The sequence below is a fragment of the Haliotis rufescens genome, unplaced genomic scaffold, assembly GCF_023055435.1.
Source record: "Haliotis rufescens isolate VD_foot unplaced genomic scaffold, xgHalRufe1.0.p SCAF_4, whole genome shotgun sequence".
NCBI lineage: Eukaryota > Metazoa > Mollusca > Gastropoda > Lepetellida > Haliotidae > Haliotis > Haliotis rufescens.
The window spans coordinates 8,890,001-8,902,076 of record NW_025964112.1 but is presented as its reverse complement, the minus strand read 5'-3'; the positions used below and the strand labels follow the sequence as shown (position 1 = coordinate 8,902,076).

Sequence of the window (12,076 nt, the reverse complement as noted above, 5' to 3'; positions counted from 1 at the left end):
GTGTAAATATGTATTGGGTGTTGGTAAACAAGTATCGAGAGGTGCAGCTTCAGCCGACTGCGGTAGACATGGACTTTAATAGATTACTACCAAAAATGTGAAAAGTACTGGTGTAAATTGTTAAGAATGTCAGATGATCGTTATCCAAGACACTGTTACCTACTTATTAAGAAGTTAGATTCAGCAGGAAGGAAGACATGGGCCTCTTGTGTAAGATTGTTGTTATATACGTATGGTTTTGGATATGCTGGGTTAGTTAAGATATTGGAGATATTTCATATCTTCTGTCGATGTTGAGACAAAGATTACAAGATTGGGGAAACAAAATATTTTTAGTATTATCAATGATTCAAAACAACATGCACATGATAAGAATATTAAGTCATTGCTGACTGTTGAATATTATGTTACAAACATCAATATTAGGGAATTAAGAAGATATATGTGTCTGTTTAGATTGCATAAACTGCCGTTGCGTTGTAATTTCAGATGTAAAGAAGCTTTTTAAGCTATAACTGTTAACCGACTTTGTAGGATGTGTCATACTAATAGCATTGAAAATGAACACCATTTCATATTTGATTGCGAGGCATATGTATTGTTGAGAAATAAATACATACTGAAGTGGCATATTTCATAACATATTTGTAAATTTCATAAATTACTGACTTCCAATGATGTGCCAATCCTACAAATGTGCTACGTTCGTTAAAGAAGCTCTGAAATGTAAATCTGCACTTGGTAGTAAGTATAGTGTGTCATCTACCGCCTAACTGCCATTTATACACGATATTGTTATATCAACTGTGTACATGGGCCGATGGCTTACAAAACAGAAAATAAACTTACTTGTACATTTTGTAACCTGGAATTCACACGGGACCGCATCCACAAGAGAGCAACCCCCTTCATCACGTACATCGGTAAGTGTGTACATTGTGATGCATGGAAGCATAGCCTATGGTATAACTTAGAGAAAAAAACACACAACTAGTTAATATTTAACTTCATTGAAATTCAAACAAACATCAATGATTCATTCCAAAATTATGTACTGAGATATATTTATTGAAATAAAATTATGCGCGGATCACTTCTTACAACAACATGCCCCCTGCTGATGAACAGGGGCGTTCGGGCGGAAAATATAGTAATACTTTAGATGTGTGACACGTTATGGGAAATAAGCAATGCGTACGATAATGCACAAGTTTGAAGCAGGATCAGAAATAAGAACCAAATAACCTATTGGTTCCCTCACGTTTTCTTCACACAAATGCAGGTGATGTACATCATGAACCACGTTAGTTGAACCTAAAAACTACACTGAAGAACCAAGGACTATATTTTTTAGATTTTTTTTAAAACTCATTCATTCACCAAGGACAGTAAATGTACGTACGGCATTAGGGGAAACTATGAACCCAAGCTGTGGTGTGTATTCAGTAAGGTTCTTCGTCGAGATCCGTTACCTGAGAGTACCTGTGGTTCTCTACCTTCGCTCATTCCCTCTTCCACATTGTGCAGTTCATTCTTATAATCCCAAACAATATGGGTACGCGACATTTCAAACGATGGGCGTGTCTACATGAAAATATATCTCAAACTCAAATCCCATTTCACAGCCTTTCTTAAAGATTCCTAATCTCACAGCCTTTCTCAAAGATTCCCAATCTCACAGCCTTTCTTAAAGACTCCCAATCTCACAGCCTTTCTTAAAGATTCCCCATCTCTCCTTTCATTCTGTTTATCACCTGTTTGAGTCAAAATTGAAAACTCATGTTAGATATAGAACGTCAACGATAGGGAATCTCGATTATCCGCCGAAACAGAATCCATTGGGCATAAAAAGCCAAATAGAGGTGGAAATGAATGGATCACTGGAAAACAGTGACGACACCAGGTTTTCATGTCCTGCTCTACCGGTAGAACTCACAATTTCCAAAAAAAGTGTTTGTTTGTTGCCTGACGCAGCACAACACTACTTCTTATTTATATTTATTTTTCAATATTTTAAAATCTTAAACAGCAAGGTGGTCTTGAACAACATATTTTTTATCGTTGAGTAAGAGTATCTCCAGATTAGTTACACCCTTATTTGAGAGTGAAATGAGCATTGCCAATTATTCTTTTCTGAAATGGACATACAATTACGAAATGGAATTTATAAAGCATTGTTAAGATTTATAAACTCTGACAAAAGTATTCATTTAACATTGGGATTCCATCCGTGAAATTACAGCCGCAGGGAAAATAGCCTTCTTCTTACACTGAACGTAAGATGTCAGATATTCAAAGGTTTACACTCAGTCACTGTGGTGTTAATGCTGTAAATGATTTCATTGTGAATATTGTAGCCCGTTTCACGTCTTAAAGTACACAGTTGACGAAACATGGGTGAATTAATATTATTTACAGATTAAAATAAAAAATGCAGCAAAGAGGGTTTGGGTGATCCTGGCAGAGTCAGGCTGGTTAGGCTCAGCAACAGCTCAGGGCCCTTGCAACCTCTACACGCAGCTGGACAGTACATAAATGTGTGTCAAATAAGCTAAGTGCAATATCAAATTTGCCCAGACTCATTTTTTCAAGGAGTGGCTGTCTGAACGACCACTGGTTCGACTCTATGCGCAGTGTGTTGAGAGGATCAGCAACCCTGCAGAGTCATTCGCTTGGATAAAATCGGCTGAAACAAGAGGCTTTCTGTTTGCTGCTCAGGACCAGTCACTTCCCGTCGTGTCCGACAGTGTTTTAGTTATCTTCCCAAAAGGTTCTATTTAATTACATGGTTGCAGGTCCTTATTTTATAGGTCGGCAATATCTCGGCTATATAACTGCGACCTGTAATATTATGAGCAAAGATCCACAGGGCACGATGACACGCCATCAACCATGTGACCGAGCCTGACAACTTAATCCATTAAATCTCATCTTAATGCTGCTGATAGCTTTACCAATTGAGACCATGTTTAATAGCAATGTCACCTTCCTTAATTCACGTGGTAGATAGAAAGATATATTTATTATAACAATTCGGCCGTGTGGTCGACAGTGCAAAGAAGAATTATTTTAACAAGTGGTCAGTGAGTTCAGTCCATGGTTGTTAAACTCATTGCGCGGATATACATTAGAAGAACCGATACCATGCTCCATTTTAAAAGTTTACATACTAATTAGTTATAATTTCCATTGTAATCTCTTAAATACATATTTTTGATAAGGAAATATTTTACAATGACAACATGATATTCATTTCATTAGGCAGTTATGACAGACAGCATCATTTACACGATTTCTTAAGTACTATTTTGATATTAAGGGTGCGGCATAACATTTTAAATATACAGACAAATTCATAAATGTTGTTGTTTTGCATACACCTCGGGTTTTTACATAAACTGTATATTAAAAATTGTGATGACAATATTGTTGATAAAATCTGCTGGTATCATGTTTTCCCTTGATCTGTGTTGAGAAGTAATATCATATAACTGTCCGACATCATGATACTGGAGCACGCGTGAAAAGCAACAAGAAAAGAATAACTATATAACATTTGATACAGAGTTGGGCTGACAATGTCCATCACATTTTCTATGGTTATCTGTTGAGGTGTAAAGACGGAGTTCACTTAAAATATTTATCAACAGCAAATGCCAGAGGCGCATGTGCCACATCATTATTAGCGTCAATGTTCTGAATGACTGATTAATAACTATCGTCGTTTTCTTTACAAAATGTGTTTGGTGGTAATTTTCTGTTTAGGATGACATGCAACGAACAAAACGACAAACTCCGGTATGGCCTCCGGCAAAGAATAATTACATTTATCAGAGTAGATCGCGACAGCAATAATAAACGTGACGAGACTGTACTGAAAGAAAAAGTATACATGTATGTATAGGTAAGAGCACGATGACCTGGTGTCTGTCTAATCGTTGAAATGGTTAGTGAGAGCGCGCCGAGGACTCCAGCTAACCATTTCAACGATAAGACATCAGAGTCCAAGTATTCTAACCTATTAAAATTATGACCAACATTCAAAAAATCTTCGCACTAATATGTTTAAACAACTTTTTGGTTACCTTGTTAGATATTAAAGAATTATATGCTTAACTGCGAAAACACTGGTTGAGTCGCCACTTGGCACCTGCATCTCTCTTTGGCGGTTCTGGTTATGGAAAGCACGTTTCAGGGCAAGTGTACAGTTCATACTGGACTAACTCGAGAGCATTTATCAGTCACATGAATATTATTTGCCAATGTTGCTGGGGCTATAATGAACAAACATAGCTCTGATCAAGAAGGGAGGAGCAAACTGAACAAATCACAAATATCCACGGACTTGGCGGGTTCGAATCCTCCTGGCGACACACGTTATTCGTGAAACTGATCTGGCATCAAGGTAAAAAAAATGGGAAAAGAACTTCTGTGATTACCAAGTGGTGTTTAACCAACATGTGCACGGGTCAAAGACTTACAGCATGGTTGACAAGACCATACATAGATCATATTAAATGTGAACCTCCAACCAAAATAATTTCAAGTGTTGTGCCCTACGACAAGTGGGGCGGTCGTATAGCCTAGTGGTTAAAGCGTTCGCTCGTCACGCTGAGGACCCGGGTCCTATTCCCCACATGGGTACATTGTGTGAAGCCCATTTACGGTGTCCCCCGCCGTGATATTGCTGGAATATTGCTAAAAGCGGCATGTAACCATACTCATTCACTCACTCACTCACCTTCAACAAGTGTATCACCATGATCTTGACTGCCGACAATAAGCGTTCTTGAACATTGTAGTCATTTCCCTATAAGCATGTGTCGTGTACATTTCACTGCCGGTGTGTTTTGTATCTATCTAATTTAATTGAGCTGAATCCAAAATGAAATCCAATGATTTTGTCAGTTCTGTGTGTTCACCAGCGTAGCGTTTGCCGCGTTCATGTGTTCCATCTAAATCATTTATACTATCCTGAATACAGTTACAAAGACATCCTGATGTCAACTTCCATAATCTCTTAATCACCCATCGCAATAGAAACATAAGTTATACAGATGTATTTCGAAATAAAGCTGACAGTAGGAACGCAACAATTTGAAAGGTTATCCAGACAAGTATATTCACACAATGGCCGGTATCTGGAAGGCATACTAACTCATTGTAACACAACAATATCGAGATACGACACATGGAGATCGTCTCAATTTTCACTGGTAATGCAAAAATCCTTTCAACCCATTACCGTTTGTCTGGGCTCAACAATTTCACGTTTGACTAAACATTGAATTTCTAAATACAACCCTTCCCCATTTTTTTTCTTTTCTTTGAAAACGTATTGACTATAAAGGTAGTGGACAGAATTCTGTCGCGGATAATGATAAAACTTTGAATAAGACGCCTTGTACTCACGCCCTGTACTCTCGGTGTAGTGAGACCTAGCCGGTCCACATTGGCCTACAACTCTCGCAATTAATCACATCTGTCCTGTTGTGGACGTTCGAAGGTAGGTGTTGGTTTGTTTGTTTGTTGTTTAACGCCGCACTCAGTAATATTCCAGGTTTATGACGGTGGTCTGTAAATAATCGTTTCTGGACCAGACAATACAGTCATTAACATTATGAGCATCGATCTACTCAATTGGGATACGATGACATGCATCAACGTCAGCGATCCTGACCAATCGATCCCGTGGCCTCCTACGACAGGTGTTGTTTTGAACGGACGTCGTGAGTCCCCACAGGAAATGCCAAGACAGTTGGCGCTTGTGTTCCTGGTCATTCTGAACCATTGGTCGGCCGATGTTTTACATCATTCTTGCATTTTATTTGAATACAGTAATTATTGAAAATAATTGTTTCTAATTACAAGAAACTGGATTATGTAATTATTGTCGACTTAGACTATTGATACCAAACACCGAAACGACATACACAAATTCCACGTGTTTTCAGAGACGGTTAAAACATAAATGTTGAAGAGTATTGGGAAATTAATTACACTGTAGATGGTGGTAAGTAAAGCATGTACATTCCTGCTGAACCTTTGTTTGGAAATTTGCATAAGGAATGGTGCATTGAGCTAAGGGTTAATGTGTACCAAGCTAGGACTGTGTCCGAACTTTTTATAGCTTTTGCATTTTATGGGGAAAACTGTAAAGATTGTCAACTTTTACCTGTAGGACACATCAGTATTTTGATATTTTAAATTTCTTATTATTGGCACCTTATTTATTTTCACTGGTTTGTAACATTGTACATGTATTTAAATTGTATAACGTCCGTGATAGTTCCGTTGCATTAATTGTTTCGAAATAAATGTTTTACACAATATCGTTAGAATTTAATTTTAATGAAACAATTAGGTTTCTTTTAGCTTTAATTCCTAGGAGTATTTTGAATACAAACACTACTGACTTTTGAAAAAAAATAGTGATTATTACTTCGTCGTCTGTTGAACATGTGAGGTTAATGTATTCATGAATCGATTGTACTCATGAGGCCATGCCCGGCCCCACGTGTCATCATGGCCGAGTGACCCCCATCTCTACAGGACCGTACACCGCAACCCCTCAGTACAAAAACAGTTAGATTCCCCTTTATACAGAGTACTTGACCTTGACATCATTGGTGTAGAAAATAGAATTTTCCATAGATGATCGAGAATCTGAGCGATAAAATATATGTATAACATTAAACGCCTGTGACCTACCGCTCACTTGAGGATCTCAGACGGTGTTCTGTAGTGTATGACACAGGAGGTGTTATATGGTAGTTTTTAACCAAGCAACAAATCACACATAAAAGTGAGTATTTTTCATCTAATTCTTTAATCAATTTAGTGTGTCTTTGGATGTTTATTATTAAACATTTCTATGTAGCCTTATGTGATATAAAAAAGTCCAGAAACAATTCCAGTCCTTTGACTTTTAGCCAATCTGTGTTTGTGTTATACAGCCACCCAAAGGTAACAGCGAAGCTGCAAAGTCATATAACAACGGATAAGCATAACAGCATACCGGGTATCAATTAACTGTTCGTGTTTCTGTAAAACTAAATAAGAAAGATAGAGTCACAGCACAAATAAGTAGAGTCCGCTAGTAATGTTTGCAGAAGTATGGAAGCGTAGTAGGGCACGGTGAAATTTTTCTTGTCAAAGTATCTTCTACGTATGACTTAGTATCTCCTTCGTAGGACGTACTATCCCCTACGTATGACTTAGTATCTCCTACGTATGACTTAGTATCTCCTACGTAGGAGATAGTAAATCCTACGTAGGAGATACTAAGTCCTACGTATGAGATAGTAATTCTAGGCCATACTAAGTCCTACGTAAGAGATAGTAAGTCCTGCGTAGGAGATACTAAGTCCTACGTATGAGATAGTAATTCTAGGCCATACTAAGTCCTACGTAAGAGATAGTAAGTCCTACGTAGGAGATAGTAAGTCCTACATAGGAGATACTAAGTCCTACGTAGGGGATACTAAGTCCTACGTAGGATATACTAAGTCCTACGTAGAAGATACTGAGTCCTACGTAGGATATACTAAGTCCTACGTAGAAGATACTGAGTCCTACGTAGGAGATACTTAGACAAAAAAAAATCACCGTGGCCCCTCTACGCTTCCGTTCAGAAGGCATTGTTCATCTTGGATTACGTTATCTTAATAATAATAATAATAATGTGTGACAACACTGACTGTCGTCTGTTTTCCTTGAATTGTACTCATAGGCCGTCAGTGAAAAAAAGTCGTTCTTAAACTAAACTTAGTTTTCTGAATTGTTGAAACAATTAACTGCTTTCCCCCAGATTTCCGTTTTCGGGCAAAGAGTACAGAGAAATTGACTACATGTAAATTCGACACAAGACAAATTTTAACTCGCAAGTGTTAATGTGGAATAAGTGTTTCTTATTGAGAAGTTGAGCCTTGAGATATTTTGACAATATGTTATATAGCAAATTAATAGAGCATATTACGTTGATATATCTGTCATTGCCTAGCCACGTATGCAACCATAACACGCCGGACCAGAGCAAGAAGTTATAATAAAGTTCTCAAGAGACATTAAACAGCATGATGTGTTCCAGTATTTACCCTGTTTCGAGAAGTATGCCACTCAAACTGCCTTGAGCGTCCGATCGTCCCAACAAAAGGGATTCACATGGTTTAGGTTATATCACCCATTCTACTGACCCATGTTACCTGTCATAGAAATATACTGACATCATCACTCTGGCCGTGACATCAAACAGTCCATTTACTACTGCGGACATATACTTACCGACAAAAGAAAAGCGAATACCATACATGTTGGCTAATATATGAAGAATTACTCATATCAAGAGACATTAGATTGGTTCGATGCTCAAACGAACATACTGTTATGATGTGTGAACCGACACTTATGGCCGCATCACAGCTGATGTCATAGATCCATGCACCATTTGTCTTGTGCAGGATTAGTGTGTAAAGTTTGAAAATCACGTGCAGCTTATCATGATAAGTATAAGGGCACTGTTGTAACACTTGACTGATTGTTAGTTCTTACATTAAGTGGTGCACATTGGAAACATCTCTCCTCAACGCACATACTCCTGTATATGTTAATATATTTCAATAGTTCGCGTGTTTTTTTTGGCGGTGAGTATATAACTCGTTTAACAACACATTCGTGGATCCAGAGCGGACGTCCTTTTGAAAACCAAATGAGGCATGTTGTAGGATGTAACATTGACTGAAAGGGAATTTTGTCATTTTGGACCACTCCTTTTAAAAAATGTTGGATCCGCCCTTGCAATACTTAGTCATATGCATCGTGAAGTAGTGAACAAGAGAACTCCAAATATTGTATCAGCTAGAGATGAGCAACCTCATTCAAATATTTTGAAACATTTATTGAACAGATTTGTATATGCATTCGGCACACACCGCACACCACGGAAGAGGGAAGATTTGCCTCGGATTTATTTCATTAGATATAGTGTCCCCACTATGCCTACTATTTTGTATTTAAACATTAAGGGATTGATGATGTTGTTGAGGTGAGGTGAAGTAAAATGGGGCTTAGCGTCGCGTCCAAGATTACTGCACTTATGTAGCGACGTCCATGCACATGTGTGGTTGTGGCTGCTTGTACTAGTCCGGGGGGCGGTCGGGTAGCCTAGTGGTTAAAGCGTTCGCTCGTCAAGCCGAAGACCCGGGTTCGATTCCCGACATGGGTACAATGTGTGAAGCCCATTTCTGGTGTCCCCCGCCGTGATATTGCTGGAATATTGCTAAAAGCGCCGTAAAACCATACTCACTCACTCACTCACTCACTCACTCACTCACTAGTCCGGACTGATGCCGAATTTATAGTGCTAGCCCTCCGAGATACCATTCCGCAGTTTAATATGAATACCCCACTCAGACACAGTATACTCAGAGCCAGCCAGTCCTTGTTTTAGGCCCTTAATGCCGAGCGCCAGGCAGGGTAACAAGTACCATCTTTTAACGTCTTTTGGTATGACGCGGCCGGGGATCTACCACTAGACCACGGAGGCGGTCTTTATGATAACTGTACCTACATCTTCCTAACTTTGTAATGTCAAAGTTAAAACAAGCATTAAATAAATAACGTTCATCCTCCGAAAGATCTGATTCCAATACACGTAGTAAGCCTTTTGGTGATCTGACTGACTGGATGTGATGCTTTCCGCGCTATGATGCTTGTGAATGTATCCCATTAACCCATTATCCCCCTATTGTTATCACCTGAAACTCCCACCAAAACCCCAACCCTTTCCCCACTCCCCGATTTGTTCACAGCGGGTGAACCGAAGATCATTCATAAGTATATTTACACATACAGGTGTGTGTTATAGTCAGATGGTCATAAGTAGGCCTTATTGAAGTAAGTCGGGCGTTAGGTTAGTCTCTGGTGATGACGGTAGATAAACCAGTATTATAGAAGCGTCGTTAATGGTCCCATGATTCATGTTCACCATAATAATATTGTGTTTCAATAGGCTCGCTCGACGGTGAGACTTGAACATTCAGTGACAAGGATCACACATTAATGTATGATATCCATTGATACATTTACAGAGAACGACCGTGTTTCAGTAGTAACAACGTCGTTTAACCCTTTGACTACGTATCGCGCAGGAAGCAGGGATTTTGCCTGCCCTGCTTCTGCAATAGTATGTTAATTACCATTGGATTTAAGGTCGACATGTTCCGAATGACAGAATCACCCCCCGAGTCTCCATATAAGCTCAGTGGCACTCATCAAATATGCTGAGTTAACCACAAAAGAAATAACTTCTTTGAGAGGCATTTAGAAACTAGAATACTATGTGAGGAAAAGACATATGGATGAACACCTTATGAGCGATGGTTCAGTGTAGGTTTTAACAACGTTATCAAGGGATGGTAGGGATGAGAAGTCGTCTTTACTTACTTACTTACTTACTTTGGAGATTTAACGTGCGCTTTCCGACTGATGCGTATTTCGCACACGGGCCCGGCCAGGCCATTTAATGTGTTTCCGAAAGGGGCGAAAGTGGTGTGTGCAACCCAAGAGGGGGCTTTAGGGGTTGCTGATATAGAATTTGGGAATTTTGAGATTTGGAATAGATGCCGATGGGATAGGGGAGGAGAACCAAGGGAGCTGGGTATGGTGGATGTTTGTGTGTTTATGTAATTTTGATTTGGTGGATTATAGTGTTTTTAGATGCGTTTTATTAGTTCCGTTTTTATTAAGAATACGCCTAAGGCCTTGAAGTTTTCTAGTTTATTTTGTGGGTTAAGTATTGCTTCTAGAGTGAGAGCCTTGTTTAGATTGAGGGTGGTTTGTAATGCGGTTCGATGTGTTAGGTAGTGTGTGCAGTAGATGAGTGCGTGTTCTGGGGTTTCTAGTTGTTTGCAGTGTGGGCAGTTACCTGTAGTATGTTTTTTTATTTTTTTTAGGTGGTTATTTAGGTTGGTGTGTCCTGTTTGGAGTTTAGTGATTACTCTGTCAATTTTTTTTAATGGATGGTGAATTTTTGGTTTGGTTAGTGGTTTGCTGAGTACTTTTTTGATTTGGCTATTTGAGTTTAGATATAGGTTATGCCATTTTTTGGTGATTTTTTGCTTATTTACACTTTTAATTTCTGATTTTGAGATGGGTAAGTTTAAACTTATTTCTGGCATTTTGAGGGATAGTTTAGCTGCTTTATCGGCGTTTTCATTACCGTATATTCCTACGTGGGCGGGGATCCACAAGAAGGTTATTTGTTTGCCTGCGTTAGTTAGGTCGTTGGAGCTTTTAAGTATTAGATTTATTAATTTAGGTCGGTTTTTGGTATTTTTGTTTTGGAGGGCTTGCAGTCCACTTAGGGAGTCGGTAAGTATTAGGATTTTATTGTTGTTTTTGGATTCTTGACTATGGAGGGCTGAGGCCATGCCCATTAGTTCTGCCGTGAATATTGATTGGTTGTTTGGGAGTCGGAAGGATTGTGTGGTTTTAGTTGGTTGTGTGGTATGGACTCCGAAACCTGTGTGTTTGGAGGTCGGATTTGAAGATCCGTCCGCGTAAATGTGACACCAATTTGGCCAATTTTCGTGTATGTATGCTAGTGTGGTGGTTTTAGCTATGTTTGGGTCGGTTTGTTTATTTATTTGGCTAGCTAGTGTTGTGTCTATTTGGGGTATTTTAAGTTTAGGGGTGAAGATATTTGATTGTTTGCAGTTTTGTTTAAGATTTTTAATTTGGTGTTCATTTAGGTAGTTTGTTATTCTTTGGTATATTGGGGTAAGTAAGGGGTGTTTACGAGCTAGAGCTTGGTTTTTGGGGTTGATATTTTGGTTTATTAAGTTTTGGATTAGAGGGTTTGATTGGGATGCGGCCCAGAAATTTAAGCTTAGCTGTTCCCTGCGTAGACTTAGTGGCATTTCTCCTGTTAAGGCCTGAAGTGAAGTGTAGGAGGTGCCATGTTGGATGCGTGTAATTAGTTTGAGAGCCTGATATTGTATTGAGTCAAGTTTTTTAGATAGAGAGTTGTTTAGGGTGTTGTATATGGCGCAGCCGTAGTCTAGTTTTGATCTAATTA

At 38.9% G+C, this 12,076-nt stretch overlaps 1 protein-coding gene across 3 annotated transcripts in view; it reads left to right on the top strand.

Moving 5' to 3' along the window:
- Window positions 1–5,351: 5,351 nt before the first annotated feature.
- The window catches only part of LOC124135831 (mucin-3B-like), a 37,705-nt gene continuing 30,980 nt past the window's right edge, over window positions 5,352–12,076 (top strand). For 2 of the 3 annotated variants that reach the window (XR_006861270.2, XM_046501442.2), the window contains exon 1: window positions 5,352–5,506. The gene's annotated coding sequence lies outside the window, so the exon portion shown is untranslated. Of the gene's footprint in view, window positions 5,507–6,739; window positions 6,806–12,076 lie in introns of those variants that run through there. The other variant, XM_046501443.2, reaches the window with a different exon arrangement.